The following is a 16,246-nucleotide window of genomic DNA, read 5'->3' as shown; positions in this document are numbered from 1 at the left end:
AAGTGAGTCAAGTAATGAGATATGAAGGGATTATCTTGCTGCAAAGATAGCCCAGTTGGGGTTTCATAAAATAAATATGCTATGGTACCAGTCAGCTCAGTTTCTCCAGTTTCATTCAGCAGTGTGAGAGGAAGAAAGGCAAATAAGTGGTGAGAGAAGAATCCAGCTCTGAGACTTGGCACGGCAAGGTCTTTGCTATGATCAGAAGATAATGGACACAAGAGTATAGTGTAGAGTTGAAATGGCATACCAAGGGGGAAGATGAGGAAGAGAACAGAGTACAGCCAGTGCAGGGGTAATGGCTAAGGAAAGAATCGAGGGGGCAGAAGGACTGGGAGTCATCACGACAATGAAGAACAGATTTTGGAGTTTCAAGGCAGAAGGAAGAGATAGAATTAGACAACAGATTGTGATCAGACAAGAATTTATGAATAAGGGTACAAATTATATGAGATCAGCTGTCATCCTTTGAGAATAAAATTAATTTAAGCATGAATGGCTATATATGCTCTTCTATAGTGGATCTGACTTGGGGATGACTACTGGTAGTTTAGGTTTGATATGAGAACAGAATGAGACATCTTAGGTCATTCATAGGTTTGCAAAAGTCATCAGGGTGAGTGGGATAGTGAATCACTGAAAAGGATTGACTTTCATTTTTGAGGGTCCAAGTTGGTATCATGCAACATAAATTTGTAGAGGACCCAGTGAGCAAGGTTATACAATGTACTCTAGTTTTGCTCAGCATCATATGAGCAGGAGAGCAAGCAGGGAATGGTGATAGAGCTCAAAGATGAGTCTTGGAAGAGCAAAAACCACAATTGGATCAGGAAGTGACAGACTCTGAAGAGGACAGTATAGAGCTGAAATGGTTCACCAAAGAGTGAAGATGGGGAAAGGAAGAGATTAACCAGTACAAGGGTGACAGCCTGAAAAAGAAATGAGGGGAGAGAGACTGGAGGTCACGGTGATGACAGACAGCAAGGTTGGCAGTTAAACGGCAGAGGGACAAGTTTAATCATAAACAAATATAATAAGACAAAGACATTTCAGAGTTGATGACCATAGAAGTTGAACACATACCCGTGATGCCAAGATCAAGGGTATGATTATGTCTGTGTAGCTTAAGGTAAGGTAGAAGACTAGATCATAGGAAATGAGTGAACTGAGGAACTGGAAAGTTAAATTGTTTAAGGGAATATCAATATATATGTTCAAATCCCCTAGTATGAAGTTAGGAACTTAAGAGCAAAAGAACAGTGTTATCCAAACACTGAAATCATTGTGGAAGAAAGGGAAGTATCCTGAAGGTCACCAGATAATAGCTACCAGAATCTTAATTTGTGATAATTATGGACTGACTGAACCTTAAAGGAGGAGAGGTCAACGAGCAAAGTATTATCGGAAGAGCCTCAAAATGGCAATGGGGAAGAAAGAGTATTCTTCAATTCTCACATCATGACCAGTGAGTCACTGGAGTATGAGTTAAAAATATAACTGCTGAAAAGGTAGGCAAGGAAAACTGTGTCATCAGAAGAGAGTCTTCAGAATTTGGGCATTACGAAATTCCATAAATTAAAGATGCATTCAATGAAGACATACCTGTTAAAATTACATGCACACAGCCAAGGATGCTACATTTCCAGTATTAGTTTTCCTATCTTCTTTCAACTCTCAGCTTACATCCAATGACTTATATCAGGATCATGCTAGAGGACAAAAAACCAAGAACAAAAGTCACTTTCTAGTAAGCTAATAATAGAATAATGAAAATCCATCACATCATCAAGAGGCTGCCCTGACATACAGATAAGGAGCCAATCCTGGACTGAAGAAGAGCAGGGGTCAAGTTCTGCTGTTGATCCAGACTAGCCAGTATGACCAAAATCAAGGCATTTAATAACAATAAGCTTTAGCTATACAAACAGCAGCACCAAGAGAGGAACCAAGAGAAAGGTAGACATTTTGATTTGTGTATCTCCTTCAGCCCAGTGACAATACAGAATAAGAACTTTTTAAAAGCTTAACAAATGTGTTGAATTAACTACGTTAAAAATGGGAAATTGTGGCCTAATGAAAATCAATCATTTTGGCTTCCATGTCAAGTGAACACTCTAATGTAATCATGATATTAAAACATAACTCTTTATTTCATAGATCATACATAATTGTAACTATCCAGTTTACAATATTCATAAAATTCCCTTCTCCCAAATTCTCTCAGATCACTTTTCATCAAGCATGTTCTAGAAGCAAACTGAATTCTGAAAAAAACCCAACATATTATTCTAACCTATTATCAGGAAATTATGTACACCTTAAAAAAAATCAAAATTGATTCTGCATCATTTTCTTACTGATCCTATTTATAAGTAATTGCTTTTGTTATGTAACTGCTTGAGTCATGGTTCTTTGTCTCTGAACTTAGATCAGAATTCAGCTGGCATATAATAGGCTAAACTTTTTTAAATCTAACTCTCCTGCCTCAAAGAATTTTGCTGACCTTGGAGAATGTGTGAAAAATCAAGGGAGTTTGGGCTTGATGTCTTTAGTCTACCAAGTTATCCTTTAAGGATGTCTGGGTTGCTATCCAAGTCTGGGTCAATATTTCACACCTGAACTCAAACAAAGAGCACATCTTAGTCTTGTGAGAAAAGAAGAGGGGTCATTGCTAGCCCTCAGTACTAAAATTCCAAGTAATCATGTTGTTCCCTGTGCCTCAGCTTTGTAACCAATCACATTGTCCTTAATCCCAAGGTGTCATCTACTCTACTTTGTTCTTTGTTCTGGACTACCCAAAACCTATGTAAGGGGAACCGTCCTTTTGTTCAGTCTTTGGCATTAATGAAGGCGAGCCACTGACCGATTAACTGATGGGTAGCATGCCTCTTCTAATCTTCTAATAAATGTTATCTTGCAGAAAGGTCTGCCTCTATTTTCCCTTTTGTTAAAATTAAAACACTTCAACCTTATGAGAAGAGAATCTGGTAAGGGACCTCATGAAGTTGAGTCACTTGTGTTTTGACTTCATTACCAAGAGGGTCTTGGGCTCTAATTCTCTTAACAATCAGTCAGAATTTCTCTGAGAAAGCTAATGAGTTGGAGCCAAAAGAGCAGAGTAGCAGGAAGACATACAGCTGAATTCGCCCCCCTGCCCCCAACCACTTCACAAAGAGCTAGAAAACAAACCAGACTGATTCCTGACCAGGAAACCCAAGGAGGGAAGAGGGGGAGACACTAGTCATTTTTCTAGTCCATGTCAGCACAAAGAGATAGAGAGGCCAATGGACCCAAGGGAAGAGGTCTGGCCAAAAATGTTCCAAATGACACATTCTACCCTAGAAACTAAAAGCGGACCAAGGTTCTGCATGAAGACAAGAAGCAGTCCTAAACACAGAAAGGGTCCTGCCTTTGTTCTAGGAAAAGGTAGAGGTGCCCAAGCAGATGCTCCAGGGCCAACTGAGAGGACTAGCCTGCACCAGCCAAGGTGAGAAGCAATCCCAGGCCCTTAGGTATCTGTCATCAACATGTATTAGGTGCTTGCTATATATCCAGCACTGTATGAAGTATAAATACTAAGGACACTCATTCAGAAGCAACAAGCATTTGTGCAGTTCCATCTCCAGAAGGAGAGCAGCATCTCAATTCTGGCCTTCAGCTGGGTCTGCAGCCTGAAGAAGAAGAATCAGGACAGGAATCCAGAACCGATGAAGAACCTTTGGTTGTGTCACTCGAGCCTTCCGGACTTCCCAAATGCCTTCTAGAGGCTACTGCTAGAAGAGGTATTGTTAAGATCCAGTCACATCAGGAACTTACAAACCAGCCTGGGCAGTGGGATGGGGTTGGGGGAGGAGTCAGACTACTTGGGGATCACTCAAAGCCTACAAGTCCTCAGGCCAAGATATCTCCAAGATCTTAGAATAATAGAACATTCATATCACTGAGAGAACAGCAGCAGGACCCGAGGGGGCAAAAGTTCAGCCCAGATGTTACCTCAAGAAGTATAACAGTATCTGGCCCAAACATAAAATCCGAAGATAGCAACTAGGCTGGAAGAATGAGCAACTGAAAATATAAATAACACCAAAGTGCCATTATAGTAACAGGAATCCTCAAGACACAAACGTCAAAGAAGATGACTCCAAAATAACTATAAACAAAGCCTCAAAGAAGAACACAGGTTGGGTACAAACTCAAATAGAATTACAAGAAGAAATAAAGCAAGAGCATAAAAATGTTTATATAAATGAAATGAGAATGCTAAAGGAAAAAATTAGAAAAGAAATGAGCACTTGGAAAGAAGCATTGTAAAGGGAATTAACAGCTTGGCAAGAGAGAAATAAGCCTTATCTAAGTAGAAAAACTGCCTGAAAATTAGAATAGACTAAATAGAAGCCAATAAATCTATGAAACAGCAAAATACATTAAAATAAAGTCAAAAGACTGGGGGTGTGGGTAACTGAAAAAAAATGTAATTTTATAATTAAAAATACTACCTGAAAACACAGAGGAGAAAAAAAAAAATTAATCACAGGCCTACCTCAAAGCCACAACCAAAAAACTTTACTAGAAAATACTATTTCTTTTTTTAAATCTTAAAACCGCTCAGATCTCTTAAAATTAGAGGGTAGAGATAAGAATTTATCAGATACCTCCTGAAAGAAACCCCAAAATAAAAATTCCCAGAAAACTATGGCCAAAATCCAGAGTTTTTATGTCAAAGAAAAACTACTTCAAGCAGCCATACGTAAAGAACTAAAATACGAAGGAGCCACAGATGAGATCACACAAGACTTAGTAGCCACCATTATAAAAGGCTGGGGAAGCTTGGAGCAAAATATTTCAGAAGGTAAAGGGCTTTCAAAAAAGAATAACTTGACCAACAAAATTGAGTATAATCCTACAGAGGGAAAAATAAATGAGAATTTCCAAACATTCAAGATGAGATGACTATAGCTGCAAAGAAATTTTAAAATACAAAGGGGGAAAAACCAAAACAAAACAAAGAGAGAGAGAGAGAGAGAGAGAGAGAGAGAGAGAGAGAGAGAGAGAGAGAGGGAGAGAGAGAGAGAGAGAGAGAGAGAGAGAGAGAGAGAAGGAAAGAAAAAATACAAACAAGGGGGAACTAGAGAAATGCAATCATAAGAGACATTTTAAACAAGATATGAATTATTACATTATAACATGGGCAGATCATACAAGGCCCTTAGAACTCAATCATCAGGAGTCATATAGGGAATCTAATAAGACAGACAGGCTAGGGAGTCAGAAATGTGAGTGTGTTCACGTGCCTATGTTTTGGTTTTTAATGATTTTAAAAGAATAAAAAGAGAAGGGAAGAAAAAACTAAGGAGGAAAGAAGAAGAGGAAGAATGGAGAAAATTATCTCATAATTGAGTAAATAAGTAGAAGATTATGGAATAAAGGAGGAAGGGGTGGGAGAAGTGAGCATCACTTGAACTTTACTCTCATCTTTATTGGCAAAAGGAGGGAAATGCATACTCAGAGTTGAAATACTTTTCACTTAAGAAAAAAATAGGAGGGAAAGGGGAGAAGAAAAAAAAGAGGGGTATAAGAAGGGTAAATTAAGAGAGGGATTAGTGCTAAACAAAATAAACTGACTTATTAAGAGAGGTTTAACAGAAATTAAGGATAAGAGCTTATAATTGGGCTTTGTGTGACAGATGGAAAAGGAGGGGAATGGGTGAAGGGAAGCACTGTGGGAAGCAGAAGTAGAATGCGCCAAACCTAGATAGAGCATTGGTGCTAAGTATACCCCTCTCTCAACATCCTCTTTTACTTTAGGGGGAAAGGAAGTAGAAGAGACCTAAAGAGAAGGAAAAGTATAAAACAATAGACAAGAAGGAAACAGACAATTAATGATGAAAGCTATTAATACACGCACAAAAAATCAATGGAGCTAAAATCAGAAAAGAGCAAGTAAACGGGGAAAAGTCTTTGCAGCAATTTTCTTTGATCAAGGTCTCATCTTTTTTAGAGCTTTATTGATGTTTTTTTGTTACAAAGTTCTCATTTCTAAGAAAGAGAGAGAATTGATTCAAATTTGTAAGAAAAAACAGACACTCCCCAGTTAATATAACCAAAACTTGTGAAGAGGCACTTTTCAGCAGAATAAATCCGATATTTCACATGGAAAAATACTCTAAATCATTAATTATTAGTGAAATGCAAATTAAAAACAACGCTGACATTCTAGTCATCAGATTGGCAAAGTTGAATAAAAAAGTAAAATGACAAATGCTGGAAAAGCTGTGTAAAAAGAACTATATTACTGCAATTGTGGCAGACCAGTGAAAAGGTTGAGCCATTCTGAAAAGCAACTTGGAATTATGCACAAAAAGCTATTAAACTGCCTTCTATTCTACCAAGCAATATAGTTACCATGTCTACACACCAGAAATCAGGAAACACCAAAAGGATCCATAAACACAAAAATATTAAGAGTGTCCTGTCTGGAGCCAAGATGGCAGACGAAAGATATTAAATGCACAGAGCTTCTGACACAATTACCCCCAAAACAACAATAAAACAACCCCTGTGGCAGTAGAACACACAAAAGGATGGGTGAAGATTATCTTCCAGCCAAAGACAGATTAGAGGGGGCCATGCTGGGCTGCAAGAAGAGTCCAACACTGTGATTGCACTGACACAGACCCCAGGCATGTTGCACCAGAAGAACTTACACCCAAGCCTCCAAATCAGCTGCAGTACCAGCGTCTTCTGGAACTAAGCTTATGGTTGGATGAGAGGGCTAAACAGCTGGTGGGGACAGGGGGGGGGAGGGGGGGGAATACAGGGGTATCTGTGGGACCTAAGGAGGAATTCGGGTATCCCACTCCAGCAGGAAACCAGGAAGAAATCTTGAGTGGCAGGAGGCCAAGGTAGGGGAGAGACACAGGCTCGTCAGAACTAAGAACCACCACAGCACACAAAGTTCTGCTGGCTGGTTAATTAGCAAGTTGGTTTGAGATTATCTTCAGACCAGAGAATAGGCCAAGTGAGAGAAAAACCTGGTCTCCCTCAAACTGAAGCACGTGGGACCCTGTGAAGCTTGGGACAGTGTAGCTTGGAAGTAGGGCCCCACAGTAAGAGGGAGTTAAAAGTCAAGTAAAAGACGGCAAGATGAGCAAGCAAAGAAAGTTGAGAACTATAGAAAGTTTCTTCAGCGACAAGGAAGATCAAGGTGCACCCGCAGAAGAGGATAACAACCTCAGGGCCCCTACATCCAAAGCTTCCAAGAAAAATATGAATTGATCTCAGGCCACGGAAGTGTTCAAAAGGGACTTTGAAGAGTAAGTAGGAGATAGAAGAAAGATTTAAAGAGGTGGAGGAAAGAATGGAAAGGGAAATGAGAGCAATGCAGGAGAGTCATGAGAAAAAAGTCAACAGCTTGAAAAGCCAAATGGAAAAGGAGATACAAAAGCTCTCAGAAGAAAATAGTTGCCTAAGAATTAGGACTGAACAAATGGAAGCTAGTAACTTTATGAGAAACCAAGACACAGTAAAGAAAATCCAATTGAATAAAAAAAAATAGAGGACAATATAAAATATCTCCTTGGAAAAACAGCTGACCTGGAAAATAGATCCAGAGAGATAATTTGAAAATCAGTGGACTACCTGAAAACCATGACCAAAATAAGAGATAAATAAGACAACATCTTCCAAGAAATCATGAGGGAAAATTGCTCTGATATTCTAGAAACAGAAGGTAAAATAGAAATTAAAAGAATCCACTGATCACATCCTGAAAGAGATCCCAAAAGGAAAACCTCCAGGAATATTATAGCCAGATTCCAGAGATCCCAGGTCAAAGAGAAAATATTGCAAGCAGCTAGAAAAAAGGATTTCAAATACTGCAGAACTACAATAAGGATAAAACAAGAACTAGCAGCATCTACATTAAAGGACTGGATAGCATGGAATATGATATTCCAGAGGGCAAAAAAACTGGGACTACAGCCAAGAATCATGTACCCAGAAAAACTGAGTATAATTGAATGATACTTGATAAGGAAGCTAGGTGGCGCAGTGGATAGAGGACCAGCCATGGAGTCAGGAGGACCTGAGTTCAAGTCTGGCCTCAGACACTTGACACTTACTAGCTGTGTGACCCTGGGCAAGTCACAACCCCAATTGCCTCACCCCCCCCCCCCAAAAAAAAAATTCAGATTGGGATTGTTTTTTGGACATGGACAATGCAGGAATTTGTATTACTTACCTATATGTATTTGTAACAATTTTTCCTCCCTTTCTATTCCAAGCACAGAGCAATGAGGGGAAGGAAAGAAAATATGGAAGAGAAAAAGAATCTCCATTGACTCAAAAAATAATAAAAAAAATTTAATTTCAATAAAAGCTAATGAATTCCACCAGTTTTTAGATTTCTTGGGGCAGATTCAGAATCATCTAGGCCTCAAAGGGTAATAAAACACTGTTAAATCTGTTGTTAGTTTGTGTTCATTTACTTCATTATGGTAAGTCTGAGCTCCAGAAGTCTTCAAAATTGTTACTTTCCTCAGCATATGATAATACAAACATACATTTTTTAAAAATCTCTTTTTTAAGTCTACCCTTAAATTTGGTGCATTAAATTAAGAACATGTACATGTCAAGAAAATCTTTTGGATTCTACTTGTTACAAACTCATGACACTGTCCATAATTTTATTTCTTCCTCTATCCACATTCTTGGTTCCAGACTTAATAAGTTATTCTGCATCTCATTAACTGTCTCTCCTTATGTTATTCCATTTGTTTCTAGTTCTACCTTTTTTTCCAACTATTGCCTTATTGTAACATCACCTGCCTGTCACCTTTTTATCCCACATACATTGTAAATTATCTGAGTCTAATTGTGCTAAAAAAGCAGCTCAAATCACAATGAGATTGTAATCTGTGGTAAATTGAAGTATTTTTAGATAAAATGAGCTAGTTTATTGAGCAAAACAGATGAAATCTAGTCACTGTCCCTGTCATTCTGTAATGCTGAAGATGATTTAGTGATCAGAAAACAGAAACAGCAACATTAATTAAAATATGGTATGGTAAAATGGGTATGCTGAGAGAATTACGATGGATTTACTTATTCATATAATTATTTTCTACCTTGTGGATCACACTGGGAGCCAAGATGGCAAAGCAGCATAAAACAGTACAGTAAGACAACCCACCGTCACACCCTAAAAAGGAGGGGGAAAAAATTCCAAACATATCATGCTAGACTGAATCCTGACAGGGAAATCCAAGAAAAAACCCTCACAATGCATCATTTTCCTAGTGCAGTAAAGCACATGGAGACAGACTGAGAGGTCTGTTGACAGGTCTGGCCAGGACTAAGTCCAGAGGCTGTGCACCAGCTAAGAGGCCCCAGATTCATGACTTCAAGTGTGTGTGGGAACAAGTTCCAACTAGGTTTGTTGTCCACCACCAGCTATGGGTCAAAGATGCAGGATGGAAGGAGGGGGATCTTATGGGGTAAGGAACAAGCCCTGGATGATATACCAAGAGCAAAGTTCGGAAGCTAGCAGCAACCAAGTGGCTCAGACCCTAGGGGCAGAGAGGGGTTTCAGTCTTCTAGCCCAAACTGAAATCAAGAGAAGATAACCAGGTCGGGAAGCCCAGAGCAAAGAAAAGGGAGCCTGCAGTTCAAATCCGGCCTCAAACACTTAACACTTACTAGCTGTGTGACCCTGGGCAAGTCACTTAACCCCAATTGCCTCACCAAAAAAAAAAAAAAAAATTATTAGATAAAATTATTATGTTGCCTTCTCAGTGGGTTGGGGAGAAAGAAGGGAACGGATTTGGAACTGAAAATTAAAAGCTCAAAAATAAAATAAAACTGACAAAAATGATTAGAAAACCTGAAATATGAGGGCAGGGGAGGGAAGAAAGAGGACTTAGGCATCAAAGTTCAAGAAATTTTAAAATTGCCTAGCTCTCTTAGAACAAGAAGGCAAAGTGGAAATAGAATCTACCAGTCACCTCTGAAAAAAATCCCCATATAAACTCCCAGGAACATTACAGCCAAAATTCAGAGCTTCAAATTAAAAGAAAAAATAATACAAGCAGCCAGGAATAAATAATTCAGTTACAAAGGGGTTATAATCATGACCACAAATTATTTAGAAGACAGAATCAAGCACCAGCCCAGGATTCAGGAGGACCTGAGTTCAAATCTGGCCCCAGACACTTGACACTTACTAGCTGTGTGACCCTGGGGGCAAGTCACTTAACCCTCATTGCCTGGCAAAAAAAACCCACAAAAAACCAGAATCATAAATGGGTGGAGAGAATGGAATATGATAATTCAAAAGGTAAAAGATATGATCTAACAGCTAAGAATAAGTTACTCAACCAAAATTAATATAATGTGGGGGGTGGGGGTGGTCAGGGGGAGGAATGGCTGAAGAAATGTACCTTTGATGAAATGGTACACTTCCAAACATTCCTAATGAAATGAACAGAGCTACACAGAAACTTCGGCACAGTGGTTAAGAGAAACACAAAAAGCTCAACACAGGTGAACATCCATAAGGGACTAAACAAATACGAATATGGGGAAATGACATGTGTGTCCCCGATGAGATCCCTCATCTTCCAGAGTAAAAGAGAGTCTAACTAGGCGTGGCCTGGGAGTTGTTCTTTTATGTCTTGATGATCTTAAGGAAAAAAAAATAGAAAGAAAGGGGAAGAGGAATATACTGGGGTGGGGAGAAGGGTTAGAGGAAATTATCTCACATAGTCAGATTGTGCAAGTAAACATCTATACAGAGGCAAGGCAACTGGGGGGAACCCGTACATCAACACGGAGGTGGGTACAGAAATACATTTCCCTCAACAGGGAAATGGGAAAAGGAAAGAAGGAGAGATCAGAAGGACATTAAGGGAGGGATTAGTAACTCTAAGAATGTATAAAAATATTTATAGCTCTTAGATGTCAGAAAAATGGGAATCTGAGGAGGTGCCCATAAACTGGGAAATGGTTGAACAAGTTACAGAATATAGATGTGATAGAATACTATTGTGCTATAAGAAATGATGAGGAGGGTGGTTTTAGAGAACTAGGAAGATTTCTATGAACTGATGCAGTGATGTAAACAGAATCAGAAAAGTAAGGCATACAATGACAAAAATATGGTAGAAACTTTGAAAGGATTAGAACTTTGATTGAAGCAATGACGAACCACTATGCAGAGAACTAAACATGCAACACGCTACTCACTGCCTAACAGAGTGGTGAAGACCTCAGTGTGCAGAATGAGATACGTATTTTTGCTTTTCTTTGACTATACATTTTTGCAGTAAGTTTCATTCTTTCCCATGGAGGTCAGGGAAGTGTTGGGGTAGGAGAGAGGAAAGGAAAGAGGGCAGGATTTTGTTGCTCCCCCTCCTCCATCTCCCTGTATTCTTCCCCCTCCATTCTTCCTCTCATTCCTACTATTCCTTCCCCTTTTCCTCCTCCAACTTCCACATTCAGAATTTTAAAAATTTCTTTAAAAAACTGAAAATGCTTGAAGGAAGATTGCAGTATGACACTATATGCATATAATTCAGGGGCCAGCTTCTAACTAACCTGTCCTAGTCACCTGGCAAGAAATGTTTTTTTTTTTTTTTTTACCAGAGCCAGTAAGCTATGGCTCTAAATTTAAATGTCTATCAGTGGTAAAAAAAATACTCAAAGAAACAAAATTAGAGATAGCTGAAGAACTGAAATACTTTTTTAGAAAAGAAAAATAATGATTTCCTCAAAGTCACCAAACAACAGATTTACAAAGGAACTTAATTTTCATATGCTCTTTTATAAAACACATTCTCTCATTTTATAAACACACTCTGAATGTGAAGAAGGTTCAAGATTTGGTCCAGCATCTATCTATATGTGGCCTCCTTGGCAATTTACTCACAAGATTTGCAGGGAAAGCAACTGCCCCCCCCCCTCAAAAAAAAGGGCATGTACAAATCCAGCATCTTTCTCAATGATTTAGTGAAAGCAGCAGCTCGTTTTAATAAACCCATCCCAAAACATAAAATTGATTGAACCAACTGCTGTGCAGGGCATACACCACAGCTGATCAAAATCATTCAAGATTTTTATTCTTACAGAATCTCTTTCAAGCTTGAAGAACCCCCCCCCATTACATGGGTTAAGAAAATAAAATTTTCCTTAAAATATGCTAGCAAAGTATGAAACCATTAAAACAGAGAAAGCACCCAAAAAAGAATTTTTCCATATAAAATCATATCTAACTTAAATGGTGTTTTCAGGGCAGGAAACCACTTATTCATTTTCAAGTCAAGTCAAGCAGTTATTAAGTGCTTATTATGTGTCAGGCCCTGTGTTAAGAGCTGGGAATAAGACAGTCTCTCTCTTACCCTCAAGAAGCTCACAGTCTGAGGCAGGGGAAAACATGAAAACAATGTTACAAACAGGCTAAGTAAAGGATAAACTGGAGACAATCTCAGAGAAAAAACACTAGGCAGTATACTCTGGAATTCATTTTGGTTACTAGAATTAAGACTTCAGTAAAATAAAATTGTCACTAAATACTGCTATCTGCCTTTCATTATTTACAAGTTTTTAAATACAAATGATCCTCCATATAATTTAATTTAAAAGTATTTTGAAAAAGGAATATTTTTCCATATCTGAAAACTTCATTTCTTGATAATAGCCACAGCCTGTTTCACTGATGAACAAAGAATTTCAGTCTGCCATTCCATGTTATGTGAGGCTTTCATTTGTACTTCTATAATAAAGTAATTTTTTATAGTATTTGTGTCACAATGAAGGACAAAGATAAGCCAACTGTTTAGATTCTTCGCCTTTATGTTGTGGCTTTGATCACTAACAATGCAGCCTGAACAGCCAACAGAAGGCTGACATTTCATAAAATATGCAGTGATAAAAACTAATACTGTAGCATCTGGGAGCGATATATAAAATGCAGAAATACACCTAATAACTGTGATCTTAAATTACAAGTTACTAAAAGCAAAATAAAAAGCATACCTAATATGAAGAAAGAAAAACACAAAAACAGATCTTAATCATACCTTTTCCTAAAAAAACAAAGTTTAATAAACAATACAAGTGATTGAGTTTATAATGCTTTCTTTAAGATTCCCACTGGTTTCTCAGATCTCCAAAGCAATCTACATTCTAGAAAATGTATTCTTTTTGTATATTGTTAAGCACCACAAGAACCCTACTAAAAGGCAGAAAATACAAGAAATAATTTGCTTTTCTACAAAGGCACAGAAAATCAGACAATTAATGTATCAGTGAAGATTCATTCAGTAGAAAGTGTCCATAAGCCATGAAATTTTTTCTAATACTCTATAGATATAAGTTTACCTTGAAGACATCATTTTAGATCCCTATTTTTAAATCATAAAATCTTTCACACAAAATTAGGAAAAGTTTAATGCTATTTAAATAATTTTAACTCTGATTAACAACTTTTATAGAAATTATAAAGTTAAAAACTAATTGTATGTATTATTATAGTAGTATCTAATTTCAAATTATACATCAAAATCAGTCCATTTTAATAACCTTTTCTATATTAGTGGAAATAAATGCAAAATAAAAGCCATATTCAGCGCTTCAATAACTCTGAAGTACACTTTGACTAAAAAAAAAAACCACACACAATAACAACTAAGTATGTGGGAGGCAATTGTCCTAGTGCTTATAATTAGCAGTTGAATTTGGGGATTTCACTGCTTAATGCACACCCACCCGCCTGTTATTCTTACCATGGCTTTTTATGTCATTTAATGGAGATAAATACTCTTTTCCTACCTCATATTTACATCAATGCCATTAAATTTTTTGAAGCTGTTAAAAAAGGTTAAACAGCAGTCTCAACATCGCTATTCGTCTCCCACTGGACAAAGAACAGCATTACTGGGCTAAGGCCAGATGAAGGCATATTCACATTTATAATGCTCCTAACTATAACATTTATGTGAATTATGATTTTTATATTTGCGAATATAACTCTTTTCATTTTCACTGAATATTTTGCTAATATTTAAATGTTAACACTGGCTATTAGAAAGGAAATCTAAAAGGGACACAAAAAAAGCCCATGCATGACATACAAAGATGCCATCAGAACACTAGAATACTGATTTAGAGCAAAAGACTTTTTTCTAAAAGAATCACCTAACATGATTCTACTTTTGTTTATTCTCTAACAAAGATGGCTGGACTATGTAAACAAAGTTTTTCAAATTTTGTTTATTCTCTACACAAAAAAGTTGAATTATGTAAACAAAGTTCTCAAGCCTGTTTCCAAAGAATGTCATTTTAATGTTTTAATACAATTTCTCAAATTTCATATGCATTTATTCTTATACTAGTACTGTTCTAAGGTCATTAAGATATTATTTATTCCTTTTATACATGCATACATTCTGTTTGATTTGCCTAGCTCATTGAGAAGATATGTGTTTTAAAAATTTTAGTCTGTGCATGGAATAGTTTATCTGTCAGATTTATGCATAGGGGAAGAATTTAGGACCAAGGAAGATATAGAAAGCATTACAAAATATAAAATAGATAATTTTGATTATATAAAATTAAAAATATTTTGCACAAACAAAACCAATTCAACCAAAATTTCAGGGAAAGCAGAAAACTGGGAAATAATTTTTGCAACAAGTATTTCTGATTAAAGGCTTCATTTCTCAAATATATAGAGAATTAAGTCAAATTTATAAAAATACAAGTCATTCCCCAATTGATAAATGGTCAAAGGATATGAGCAAGCAGTTTTCAGACAAAGAAATCAAAGCTATAGTCATATGAAAAGCAAAACAATTTTGAGGCACCACCACATACTATCAGACTGCCAAATATAATAAAAAAGGAAAACAATGGATATTGGAGGGGATATGGGGAAACTGGAATGCTAATCTGCTGGTTCCAAAGGTTTGTCATGCAGGGGTGGGAGTGGGGATAAGCTCCCACTCTCTATAAAATGCTCCAATAGCCTGGGTCTCAAATAGCCTCTGAAGAATGAAGCCCAACTCCTGGCCTTCTCATGGTGGAACTGTTTCCACTAACAGGAGAAGGGGTGAAGGCAAGTCACTGGAGCCTTAAAACCAGTCGCTTCGGGCAGGTGGGGCTCCTTAGCCTTGGCAGGCAACCTGCCTAGGGGAAGGAAACCCTGATTTGAAACCTCGGCTTCCTTGCGGCTATACCCATATATGGGAAAGGCTTTGGGAGTTAACCCTGAGGAAAAATCAGGAGTCGGAGTCCCTTAGGCAGTTGGATGTTGGACATCACATCCCTCTGGCAACTCCTACCCCAAACTGTATTGGCTCTGCCTCTCCTTTGGATCCACCAATGTCGCGGAGAGGGAAAACCTGCTGCATGGGCAACAGCTTGTTTTCCATATTGATCTGCCCAGGCCAGCGTCCTGGAGAGGACACTCCAGCTACTCCTCATGGGGTAGATACAACAGTTTTCTGCTTTCCCTGTAATTTTGGTTGAATTGGTTTTGTTTGTGCAAAATATTTTTAATTTTATATAATCAAAATTATCTATTTTATATTTCGTAATGCTTTCTCTATCTTCCTTGGTCCTAAATTCTTCCCCTATGCATAAATCTGACGGATAAACTGTAGCTCTTCCAAGGTGCTGAGCCATGGTCATCAGCCTACCACTGCTAATCTGCTACGAGAGGAGTTGTGAACTGATCCAATCATTCTGGACAGGAATTTGGAACTCTCCCCAAAGAGCAAGCAAACTGTGCATGCCTTTGATCCAGCAATAGCACAGCTGGGTCTATATCCCAAAGACATCCCAAAAAAGGAGAAAAAGACCTATTTGTACAAAAATATTTATAGCACTCTTTTTGTGGCAGCTAAGAATTGGAAAACAAAGGAATTCCCATCATTTGAGGAATGGTTAAACAAACTGGTGTATGGTGGTGGTAGAATATTATTGTACTATAAGAAATGACAAGTAGGAAGATTTCAGAAAGGCCTGGAAAGACTTACATGAACTGATATCTAGTGAAGTGAGAAGAACCAGAAGAACACTACACACAGTGACAGCAATATTGTTTGATGAAGAACTGTGAATGACTTAACTATTCTCAGCAATACAATGATCCAAGACAACCCCAAAGTACTAATGATGAAGCATACTATCCACCTCCAAAGAAAAAACTGAAAGTGATTGAACCCAGACTGAAGCATGCTATTTTCACTGT

The 16,246-nt window shown here is 37.8% G+C and overlaps 1 protein-coding gene across 15 annotated transcripts in view; it reads right to left on the bottom strand.

Annotated features, from left to right (window-relative positions):
* Positions 1-16,246, bottom strand: part of TBC1D5 (TBC1 domain family member 5) — a 611,040-nt gene that overhangs the window by 476,612 nt on the left and 118,182 nt on the right. For 12 of the 15 annotated variants that reach the window (XM_043966947.1, XM_043966952.1, XM_043966946.1 and 9 more), the window contains one exon: positions 1,603-1,709. The exons of the other annotated variants lie outside the window; for them this stretch is intronic. The gene's annotated coding sequence lies outside the window, so the exon portion shown is untranslated. The remainder of the gene's footprint in view (positions 1-1,602; positions 1,710-16,246) is intronic. 15 annotated transcript variants of the gene reach the window in all.

This window comes from Dromiciops gliroides, chromosome 5 (genome assembly GCF_019393635.1).
Source record: "Dromiciops gliroides isolate mDroGli1 chromosome 5, mDroGli1.pri, whole genome shotgun sequence".
NCBI lineage: Eukaryota > Metazoa > Chordata > Mammalia > Microbiotheria > Microbiotheriidae > Dromiciops > Dromiciops gliroides.
Note: the sequence above shows the minus strand (reverse complement) of the source record. Positions and strands in the feature narration are given on the sequence as shown.